Raw genomic sequence first — 11,618 nt, 5'->3', positions numbered from 1 at the left:
TTCACAGCAAACAATTTTTATTCCAAAACAGTGTCTCTTTTTTTAGTAAGCCTAGAGGCAATAAAAATGATAATTGGCCCACTTTAGACGCCTTAGACACTCTTGACATAGGTTCATACAATTTTCAAAATACAGAAGATCCTCAGACTCAGTCGACCTAGTCCTCGCTCTAAAATCATTCTTAATACCAACTTCTAAAAAATAAAGAACTTCGCGCTTCTATTTTTAAAATTGATTAATTAGTCCTCCACTGTGCCCGAGTCCAGTCATTGTCTAGAACAGTAATCTTCCAAGCGAATCGAGTCTTTCGTCGCGCATCTAAGGCAAGTCGAAGCGTGTTGACCCCGTCGCCAGCTACGGGGCAGCCATACGTAACGCTAAGGGCCCACGGGGTTCGCATGTCAACGCGCACGGACTCTGCACTCGTTTAGATCGCCGAGTCGTGGTGATTTCAGAGTCTTCCTCCGTTCGGCGTTACCCGAACGGAATTAGGAAGGAGAGGACGACAGGGAAGACCGTTGCAATGGAGTGGAAGGCGCGACGAGGTTAGACTTCGAGTTTAAACCCTTGTCTGCCTCGCTGTACGGGATTACGTGTTTACCACTGTCTCGCTGGGAATAGCAAAAGGAATTCTCTTGATCGATCCTGCGAGCAGGACAGAGCGCAGTCCACTTGGGACTCGTTTGTGGAACTGACTCGCGATCTAATTGGGTGTCGAGCGAGACGAATCGCGGGAGATATTTATGCACAGTCTTCCCCCAAAAGGGAACTGGCAATGGGAATGCTGAGTAAGCTGTTTGGGGATGTCTGCGTCTGTACCACGCTGCCTCTGCGAGATGTAAAAGTGGAGATTTGTGGCAGCAGCTTTAACCGAGGATTACTAGTTTTAACATCGCCAATTTGTGGAGACTAAACTTGCATTAGAAGAAAATTCCTTTTAAGTTGTTTTCCGGGGCTATAAAATATCTCAATTTTATCCTCAGAATAAGAAGAAAATTCTGATAAATAGCGACTCAATGAGGACACCAAGTGCCAGCTGTAAGTAGAATATTGCAGCGCCATAAAGCTGTCCCGCGAAACGAGAGCAGCTCGACGCGAATACAGGGTCTTAGATTCTCTCCTGGGTCGCATCAAACCTAGTGGCAGTATTTTCCATCGATTCTTCAGGGTATCCCCTTTCACAAAATCAATTCCTCCGTTATCCATCGAGCCACGCCATCTCTTTACGATCCTCTTCATGTCTTCCCGTCTCATCTAACACACTTCCGCGAGAATATCGGTCGCCGATCCTTTCCGCCGCGTCGAGGCTCACCGGCACACAACAGATTCGTATAAATTACAGCCGCGCGGGTATCCTTGGACATGCAGTTTCTGTTCGCGGAGGAACATCTTCCGGGCCATCTACAAGGCCGCTGTTCTCCCACAGTGATCGCGGTACCGTTAACCTCCCGCGAGTTTCGCTGCTCGAGGACGAAACATTTATTAACATTAAATAAGAAGAGGCTGTAGGTGGTCCTCCGGTGGCCAGATCGCTTCAGGGATTCGAACTGGATCGGATGAGTTCGAATCGCAACGTCGATGATACCTATCGCTCTTTGCAAGCGCCTCGTGGAAAAATGGATTGTGTCTGATCTTGAAGGGGCACATCTACTTGAAGGATAGAGTCAGGGAATACTCGAGGTTTTCCAATTGGGGTTATTCATGTTTTACATGGAGAAGTTTTGTCGAATGAAGAGTTCAGTGGTGTTCTTTTTTAATTGTATATTGTTTTTTTTTTAAATTTTATTTTATTGAAAATAGTGAGAAAAGTGAGAAGATTAAGTTTAGGATCCAAATTCGTTCCCAGTGATCTCTGCCTTCTTACAGTTATACTTTCCTGAACAAAAATCCGATGGGAATGAAAGTCTAAATAAAAGTAGCACAGAACCGTCGCGACAGTGACGTCGCATGCCCCTTTTCCCCGTGATACTGGACACCATCGTATTGTGTGTAGCCCCGATGAATATCAATAACAGGAGAAGAGCAGCGACGGGCGAAGTGAGCCGGGTAACTTGACTTCGTCGTGACTTCGCAACCGTCACGAACTCCAACTTCTCGACGAATGAATAATCGAGAGGATAAGGATCTCTCGGTGAGCGTAAATTATGTATCCGAGCCTCGGTCAGACGGGCTAGAGAGATGTTGGTTTTCGACGATCCTGCGTCTAGCAGGATCCTCGCGGCTACCTCAGCGCACTCTCACTCTCGAATAGGTCCTTTTGCCTGGGGAATTCGGTCTTCGAAGCGGAAACGGCTCGATGAAATAGGACTCTCGTTGGTGGGTACGTGGAGAGATTGAAGAACGACTGTCAAGTGTCTGGTGGTCAGCGAAAGATGCCAGGGACCGTCCCTGGGCCTCGGTGATCGTCCTGCTCATAAGTAAAACGTAGCGAGCAGCGGTCATACGACGGGAAGATAGTAAATTTTTGACTTGCGATTTTATGGTTACGAGCTCTCGTATTTCCTCCGCGGAGCGTGTGCATTGCTGATCGTATACATGCGAACGGGAGTAATGTTAAAAATTCTGATGGTAACGAGTTTTCATACTTATGGATTTATGGTAACCAGTCCGCGTATTTCCTCTCGAGGCACGTACGTCGGGGAACGTGAATGAAGTGACTGTTCTGGAAAGAAGTCGAGGGGCCTCGGGGATGCAGTTATTAATGTATTTTCGCGCTTTTGATTACCGCGGAGAAACGTCTTTGGGTCGGTTATGCGTTGGCGTGGGAGGAGGAGGGTCTTTGGCTCTTCGATAAATAATAATAACGTCTCTATTTTGTGAAATACTGCACCTGCGATATATTATTATTTTTTCAAACTCACTTTATGTAGCAACACTTGCGGGGAGGGATCCAGTCTCATAACTCGACCTACTCTAATTTTTGCTTTACTGATTAATCCCCTTTAACCCTAGCTTAATACACCTTTCAAATTTCTAGCTTACGTTTCTCAACTCATCCATTTTCTCCACTTTTCTCCCACTTAACGCGTTAAATCGTCCCATCGCGCCGGTTCTAATAAACACAGTCTCCATTATCTCGTTAAGGGTGACATCCCCTATTTCCCGCGATAAGATTCTCGAGGATCAGAGACGAACCAGCCGTGTCTGTATTAAGATTCAATTTGACTGGCTCGAGACGAGGGGATGGAGGCTTGGTATCTCTCGAGAGGATCTCAACGCGCCCTGTATCATTCGTAAATGGCCACCAGACGAAATGGATATTTATTCCTTCAACGTCGGCCGATCGATCCTGGGTTCAGGATCTGGAGCCTGAAACGTCTTGGGGGCTGATAATATCGAGGGTGAACCGTCTCGATGGTTTGCCCTTCGGCTACCCTTCGAGGGAAGGTCTTTCGCGTCGATTCACCCCCGCCAACGAGATCTTCAGCGTCTCGAACCCTCCCTTGGCGAAAATATTGAAGCTACGATTTAACGGCGCGTAAACGGGCCGACTTACCCGGGCGCAAACAGTCCCTGATTTATTCGCCAAGGATTCGAGTTATTTGCTCGAGTTTTCGTGGATTAGTGAGGACGCAGGGGGCTCTGTGGAAACTTTTATTGCGTTCGCGCGGGATTTATTTAGAACCGCTCTTGTTTCCTGGGGAGTTATTTAATTTGGCTGTTATCGATTTCTGGCCGATGGGGAGCGAAGTTACTTGGGAAAGTTTTGGGGGATCTGAGGAGAGTTAGACAAAGTCGAGCATTAATTTAATATCGTAAAGGTAGCGCATCGATTCTTTGAGCAACAATTTTTCTCAGTAGAAAATTCTGTCACTGGACAGACACTTCTCTCACGTTATTTTCAAATATATATTTATAGTTCCATTTAGTGGATCACTAGACTTATCTTCAGATTACAAACAATTTTCTGTATTCCTATGCTTCATTTGCGAGTCAGAAGCAACTCTTATCCTCCGTCTGAGTACCTTTGAAAGCCACTATAGCTTATGGCGGGTGTAGTTTCAATGTAAGGAGTGTATGTATGTAAGTAGATTAGGGCCACCTTAAGCAGCCATGGTTGAGCATAGTTAAAGTCTATCGATGTTTTCGATTGATGGTCATCACGCCAACACGAGGGCCGCGATCATGCAAATGGGACAAGGAAGACGGGGGACCTGAGGCTGGCAGTTCTCTGGAAAACCTCTGACCGCAGCTTCCCATGTAACACATAAGATAATGACGCATGATTCGTGGCATTGTAGACCAATAACCCATCGTTATATACAGGGTGTAACCTTTCCATTGCGGTGCATGCTTCGGGGAAATGACGAAACAACTTTATCAGCGTATTCGTCAGATTCGTTCAGTTGCATGCGTAATACTTTCGACAATCTCTGACTTTCTTCAGCTTCTTCTTTATATTCTAATCCTTTAAGGAATTCTGTGAAATAAATAGAATAACCTCCTTCATGATCTTTTAATCAGTGGATTTGTATTTTCTCTTGGCAAAAATATTAAGCAGAGAATATTGACAGTATTCTTACATGAGTCATTATCAATTAAAGTAAAGTGAATCCTTTGGAGGTATATCACTCAGGATGCATACCTACGCATCACTTTCCACATCCCAGACCCAGAACATTCGAAACTCCTCTAAGGTAGATAGCAACATCTGACCTTTATCTCATCTCCATCCATTCCAACGCCCCAGTTAATGGCACGCTCGCGTCGAGGCAAGGAGGCCCCAGTAGCTCGGTTGTCACACCCTGTATGTCTCGTTTCCCGAGTCGGGAGGAGCGTGCCGTCGATTCCTCGGCCTCGGATTTTCGTGCGGGACGGGAAGCGACAGCAGAAACAGGGACGAAGACAGGGTGGGAGGGAGAGGAAAAAAAAAATCAATGGGAATAACGGTGACACGCATGGGTCAGTGCGTTTGTAACCTTTAAGCCTCTCTCTTGGGGAGATAGAGAGGAGGCGGTCGGTCGAACGCGGAACGGTAAACGCGCCAAGAGTAGGATATCTCCCTTGACGTAATTCCATTCGGCATTCTCGCGCGGTGATACCGACCGCCGCGCACCTTTGCCTCGATGGGTCGACGACCTTCCGTCGCGCGGGAAAAATCCACCTGCCCCGAACACTTACGTGTCATTAGGCGATTAATTGCCCGACGACCCGCGCCGAGGCGACACTTTGCTCGAGGAGGTCGAACGGGGTAGTCGCGTGAACCGTGAGAACCGAGGGCCTTCGAAAATATCGCCGATACGGGAGGCATTGTCAGGCGAAGTGGAAGTGTAGCAGTATTTGCTTAGACTCTCAAGGCTTCTGTGTGTGAAGTTACTTGGAGACTACTTTACCTATGAAGATAAGAGAAGATTCTAGCTCTGTATGAAACACACCTGCTGAGCTCTCGTTCAGAAGTTCACCCTTTTCGACCTGTATTTCTGAAAATCCACGAGCCCTGGCGAATATTCCGCGGATCGTATACAGCAGGCGCAAATTGTCGATCGTCGAACCGGAAAGCAGGCGAAACGAAAGAAATCGACGGTTCGTGAGGGAACTCGGATTCGCGTATTCACGGGGAATATTCGAGCGCCGAATGGTCGTTCATTCTCAGCGATTCCTTTCATTAAGTATGTGCAAGGGGATACGTTATGTGATCACAGGAGACGGAGAAAGAGAGAGAGAAAGAGAGGAAGAGGGTCCTGTGACATCGATGTTCCGTGGGAGATCAGGTTCGACACACTGCTCACCTCGTTTCGCGAATTCGCTCGCCGATCACGATCGACACGTCTCTGTCGAATTATCGAAATACCTCGCGCGATCGCTGGCTGGAATCTTAATCTGCGCTATCGCTCGGCCACCGTAATCCCGCTATTTCTGCTCACTCCGATGAAATTTGAATGTTCTAACCAAAAAAGTGTCGTGCCCGGTACGTGCCAAGATTTTCCAACAGGGGAGAAAAGGAGGACCATGGAGGTGACATAAAACTGCGGAGAAATTGACCTTGGAATAGAGCTCGATATAACTCCACCGCTCTCTTCTAACTTTTTACTGTCTCTTATAATTCTCTTCTCTCGAAATCTGAGTAATTAACTTAATGATTTTGCACTTAGTATTCGAAATATGTTCCAAAATTTCTGCAGCACCATTTTCTTTTATTTTCTAACGAATCATAATGAACTAATTAATAGTTAATTAAGTGTACGTCTACAGCACAGTGACTTCGCATAAAAAATCTGGGAACGAAAATAAAAAGAAAAGAAGGGTCCAAAGCATCGCAGCAAAATTCTCCACGGTTCCCCCACTCTTGACTACCCCCATCCCCCTGACGCTTCTCAAGCGGAAAGGATTAAACAGGCCTGTCCTCGGCGCGCAGCGTTCCGTATAATTAAACGGAGATCTCGACCGATCACTAGCTTTCGTCCCCGCAATCATCCTTATCGCCTCCGAGGATCTGCGCGTGAAACCGTCCTCGCCAACGCGTTTTATTACGATTAATAAATTGCCGCGCAGCGTTTAATAGCCCAGTACGGGGCGCATTTTTCCAGATCGGTCGCCGCCTTCCGCGCCAGTCGGGATCGTTTCCACCCCATACGTCTTCGTTACGCCGCTCGATGAATAATCTCGGTTCCTGGGGCGCGCTGCTCCCAGACTCTTCGAGGCCGCTTTGGACAGTTCGTTCGTTAGCAGCCAGCGTGCCACAGTTTTTCATTTTCATATAGGGAGGCGACAAAATTACCCCAAGACGTCCCCATTTATTGCAGACCACCTTTCTCCTTCAGTGTCCATGGGATCGTAGGAGGTATAGGGTGATACTTAAACAAGGGCTCCCACTTTGGCAGCATTTTCTATTGTTATTCTTCTTCGATATGTTATACTCTTTTCAGAGAAGGCCTATAATACAGATGAAGTATGTCTGACTTAGGACTAACTCTACTGCAGCGGTAGACGCATCGATATCAGTAGAATAGGTCTTCAATTCAGACAACCTTCATCTATATTATTACTCCCCCAACTTCCCCAATAACTATTGACATAGGAACGAAGCATTCTCAATCACATTCTCAGTCTCAATTAATCTTAGTTTGACATATACAGTCACTTAAAAGTTCTGATACTATTTATCTACACAGTCCTAAACAGAGTAAAAGTCCCACTTACTTGAGTGCCACCCTATATAAAGGTTCGCGTTGTAGTAATATAAAGACCCTTAAACGGCGTCCGAAACACCTTCGCCAGGATTCCCTGCCCCGTCCATTTTTCACGGCGCGTCCAATTTGACACGGTGCTGGAAGGCCGCGCGTGAGCCAGGGTGGATGCAACCGCGAGCATGCTCGCCCCCATCATTACCCAGCCGTCGAACCCTGCGCAGGCTCGAGCATGCATCAATTATTTGGTAAACCGAGGGGGAGACTGGTCCACCCTGCCCTCCTCGAGATTTGCTCCTTTTCTCCGCGATGATTCCTCGCTCGGTTTCTGCATCGAGCGAGGGATCGCGCCGATGCATCACGCGAGCGCGCGATATCCCCCATTATGAAGGGGGGACGGGGTGGCTGGAGCCTCGTCAGAGTCGCGTTTGCGGTCTCGTTGCTCTCGTCGTCGGCTCAGCCTCCGCTGGATGCGCCTTTTGATCGCCTCGCCCGCGCGTGTCCAACGTTTTCTTCTGTTTTGCTGCGGGACGCTCCTGCTGGAATGTTTTAATTGCTGCCGCGGAAGCTGCGCAGGGGAACGAGAATGCGATGGACGCTGGGTCCAGAGGCGATGAAGTTGGGAAAGTTGCAAGGCTTGTCGAGTGATTCTCTGTTGCTGGAGAGGAAGTTCGTGGATTAAAGTATGGGGCGCATTCCTGGGCTCGTTTTCTGGGTTCCCCTGGGCATCTTGTTGCGGGTATTGATCTCTTCTTTATGGGAAATAGTTGGAATATTTGAATATTTATGAGGCTCTAGATTTTAGAGAAAAAATAGAGTATTTTTGTTTTGTATCTTTGGTAGAATATTCTGGACTGGGAAGTGAAATTATTCTTACTTACTTTTTCAGTTTTAATTCCTTTATTAATCGTCTAATTTTTTAATGTCCCTATTTTTCAGAAATTTCTAGTAAAATATTCAGCGACAATATTGGCAGTGCTCTCCAGCTACACTCCTAGAATACCAAAAAGGTTCTACATGTCAGCCAGCAGCCCAGGGCCACGATGTCAGCCACGAAGACCACATCGTGTGCCATTAAATGAACGAATTGCGAAGTGAAAACTTGAGGTCAGGTCTCGTGAACAATAAATATCACAGCTTGCCAACGAGAGCATTTATTTTAGCGAATAAAAAGGGAAAATGACTTTGTAAGTAATTCACTGTGTACAGGGTCGCACGATTTCCCCTTAACTCCGCTCCTGGCGTTCTGTCTACAATGTGTAACCATTGCAGAACGTTCTCCAACGAAAATTGAACGTGTCTCGAGGTCGCAGTATTTCGTGAGTTTCATTAGACGCTGGTGGGACTCTCTTACGGGTTGTCGACCGAATTGCTGGGTTACTTTGTCCCCTGTCTTCACTATAGTCAATGCTCTAGTAAGTTTAAGTCGCCTTCTTTAAAATAACAAGGGGTCAACATTCTTTATTTCTTGGGTTTTGAAATCTTGTACTTAAAAATTATTTAAAAAGTCAATTTTTAAAAACTTCCTACTTTAAAGTATTCAAAGAATTCCAGGCATCTATCATGGTTCAAAGGGAAATTTCATTTTAGCAGTACAAGGAGGAGTCACTTCACGGAAACTTCAGTGAAGTTACGCGTGTTTGAAGGATACTTCACTCTCGCGCTAGAATGCATCTGGTTAATGCAAAAGCAAACGAACGTGGTTTCGCTGCAACAGGGGTCGCGTTCTAACGTCACGCATGCACGTGCGACACCAGTATTTCCTCTAGAGCCACATCATTCATGAAATATTAAGTTTGTTTAACAGGAATATTTCCAGGGGCTTCGAGGTTGCGAATTCGCGAATAGACGGTTATTGCGGAAGTTGGAGTTGAGGGGAACGTTGTGAAGTGGAGGTAGTTCCTTAATGGTTAGAGCTGTGGGCAGAACTTAGGGGCTTTGTGTTAAAATATTATGGTATAATTTACATTAGGATTGAAATATGTTCTAGTACCGTTCAAGAATCTTCTAGGTACATAACTCTTGTGTTACTTACTTTATGTATTCCTAAAAAATTGCAATCTTTTTTAAAGAAAAATTTATGATTCTTATGGCGTTATATAATTTTACAGTCCGTGTAAGCTTTTCTTTTTCTACTAATCGAAACTGTAAATGTTTTATTTCAGATCTAATAAAAAATATATGTCAGAATTACTGGACAAGTCTTCTTTACCACAAATCCTATAATTTTTTTTACGACAATTCACGCATACTTACATCGCCGAGTCATTCATAGTTTGCTATTCCGCTGATGGCGGTGATTTCGATGCCTCGGCAGTTGCACAGAACGTAACGCGTTACTGGGAATACCGCGTCGTGGCCGCAGAACATCCGTTAAGTGGTATAAATTTCAAGGCCACCGAAACCATAACGGATATAAGTGAAAATAAAGCGCATTATTATACAAACATTTCTCTAGGAGAAGGAACGCCGCTGATTCGGCGCGAGCGTGTTACCAAATAAATCACGAGCGATCTTCTTTTCTCGTTTGATGCAGTTTAAACACGAGCCATGCATCACGCAGAGCTGTGGGTAAGGATAACGGGGGTCGTTTCGTTTGAAAAATGGCAGCAGACCGTGCAAACGGTAAATCGCGGCGATGAGCTTGCGAGAAAACTCGAGCGGAAGCGATACGTACGCGAGAGGAATCGTAAAAGAGGGGAGATCCTTTTACGACACTGTTTGATTCGGTTAATAATTTACACGGTCGCCTTTAATGGGTTCGTCGAGAGGAAATCGTAAATTTCCATTTCTTTCTCGGCTAGTTAATTGCTTTTCGAATTGAGCGGGAAGCTCGACCGTTTCTTTTTTGTTTTTCAGAAATATTGTTTTCAGCCTTGGGAAGTAATTATCGTAAATTGTTGCATCTTTACGTTTCCCTGTACAGTTTATTGGTCCATCATTCAAGAAGATTTCACAAATTTTTGCCCGCAATTTTTAGGTTCGACGAAAGGCAAATAATTCTTCATTAAGAATTCCCCTTCAGCGTTGCGTTATCGTTTATCTAGTAGCTCGAACTTCGATTGGTAAGCGGTGGATTGAGTACTAAAGTGAGCAGATGTTATTGGCGTTTCAGGCGTTGGTAAACATTGCCCTGCAAAAAGGATAAAAAGAGGGCCGATACGAGATGGTGAAACTGACGTAAGGTGCGGAGGACGATTATGCGTTTCAAGGACGTCGTGTTGTATAACAACGCGCGTTTCACCTCGGTCAATCGCGATATCGACCTCGCGTGGAATGCTGCTGCAGGAACGCGCTCACTATTAGCAGGAACTCAGTCGATTTTTCTTTGCAGTTTTTCTTTTCTCATTTGACACAGGAACAAGTTTCGTTGCGTTTCAATCTCGACTTATTTAAAAGGGAATTTGCATGTGGAAACTATTTTAATACGAGTGTCCCTTAATTATCTTTCAAATTAATGAACTGTTATATCTTCATCGAAAGATTTCGAGCACCTTCTGTCGCTCTCTCCTGTCAACCAGCCATCGACCTCCAAATAGGCTAACCGTAATCGAGCGAAAGAGGCAAAGAGCTCGTCCAAGGATTCGCGAGGATGATGACCCCAGCCTTTCGTGGTCCTCCATTATTCCTTTGATTTCGGCTCTTTCATCCTCCTTCCACCACTTCTGCCTCCTTTCGCCTCTGTAGATTCTATTTTGACGCTGGTGCTCCTGATATCCTTCAGTCGAATTCTAGAAAATTCATTAAAAATCTCTTCAATTGTATTTTAAAGACTCGGTGGAGATTTATTTTAGTGAAAAAATGAAAATTTGTGGATGGAGTAAAGTGTTGTAATACAGAAGCGATAGAAATTTATGTGAAGTCATTTACTTTTTGAGAATTAAAAATGGCTATGGATCAAAGATCGATTCGAAGCTTCCGTCACACGTCGTTTCAGTCTCTTGGGATTATTCATTTACTGGTAATCCACCCCTGCCTGTTTAAGTGGATACGTCCTAGATAGCGTGGAAAACGTCGAGATCAATACTCTTTACAGTTAATTACCCTCGCTTCATCCCTCCCACTGGAGAGCCCAATTTTAGGACAGCTCGGTTCATTGACTCAGCCAGCAAACAGTAATTATCACAAGATAAAGTTGTACCTATAAATACTGTGGACTTCGCTGAAAAATTAGTATAGGTATCTTTTTTATTAAATCAATAAACTCTATCTATATTAAACTTATTATTCTTTTTCTCTTTAGTCTTTCTAAAACCTCCTTAACAACCGTTTAAAAACTCTTCCTATCGCTAATTACCCCATACCATCGCATTCACATTAATTAAACAGCGCTTGCTCACTTCCTCCCGCGAAATTCAAATTAGAAGTCTCACTACGTTCTGCATAAAACCGTTGCTGAACGGTTCCGAGCAATTTAATGGAAAATAACAACCGATGGAGTGAGAGAGCCGACTGAAATACGCAACGTGAGAGATCGATCGTTTCTCGAGG

The 11,618-nt window shown here is 45.1% G+C and overlaps 2 long non-coding RNA genes across 2 annotated transcripts; both read left to right on the top strand.

Moving 5' to 3' along the window:
* The first annotated feature begins 7,760 nt into the window (after nt 1-7,760).
* LOC143178471 (uncharacterized) lies at nt 7,761-8,229 on the top strand. Its single transcript, XR_013001791.1, has 2 exons — nt 7,761-7,866; nt 8,067-8,229. It is a non-coding gene; the product is annotated as an uncharacterized LOC143178471 (long non-coding RNA).
* A 22-nt stretch (nt 8,230-8,251) lies between these two features.
* On the top strand, nt 8,252-9,193 carry LOC143178472 (uncharacterized). Its single transcript, XR_013001792.1, has 2 exons — nt 8,252-8,542; nt 8,721-9,193. It is a non-coding gene; the product is annotated as an uncharacterized LOC143178472 (long non-coding RNA).
* Nucleotides 9,194-11,618: the final 2,425 nt, after the last annotated feature.

This window comes from Calliopsis andreniformis, chromosome 4 (assembly GCF_051401765.1).
Source record: "Calliopsis andreniformis isolate RMS-2024a chromosome 4, iyCalAndr_principal, whole genome shotgun sequence".
In the NCBI taxonomy this organism is placed as follows: Eukaryota; Metazoa; Arthropoda; class Insecta; order Hymenoptera; family Andrenidae; genus Calliopsis; species Calliopsis andreniformis.
This window is presented reverse-complemented; position numbering and strand designations above follow the sequence as displayed.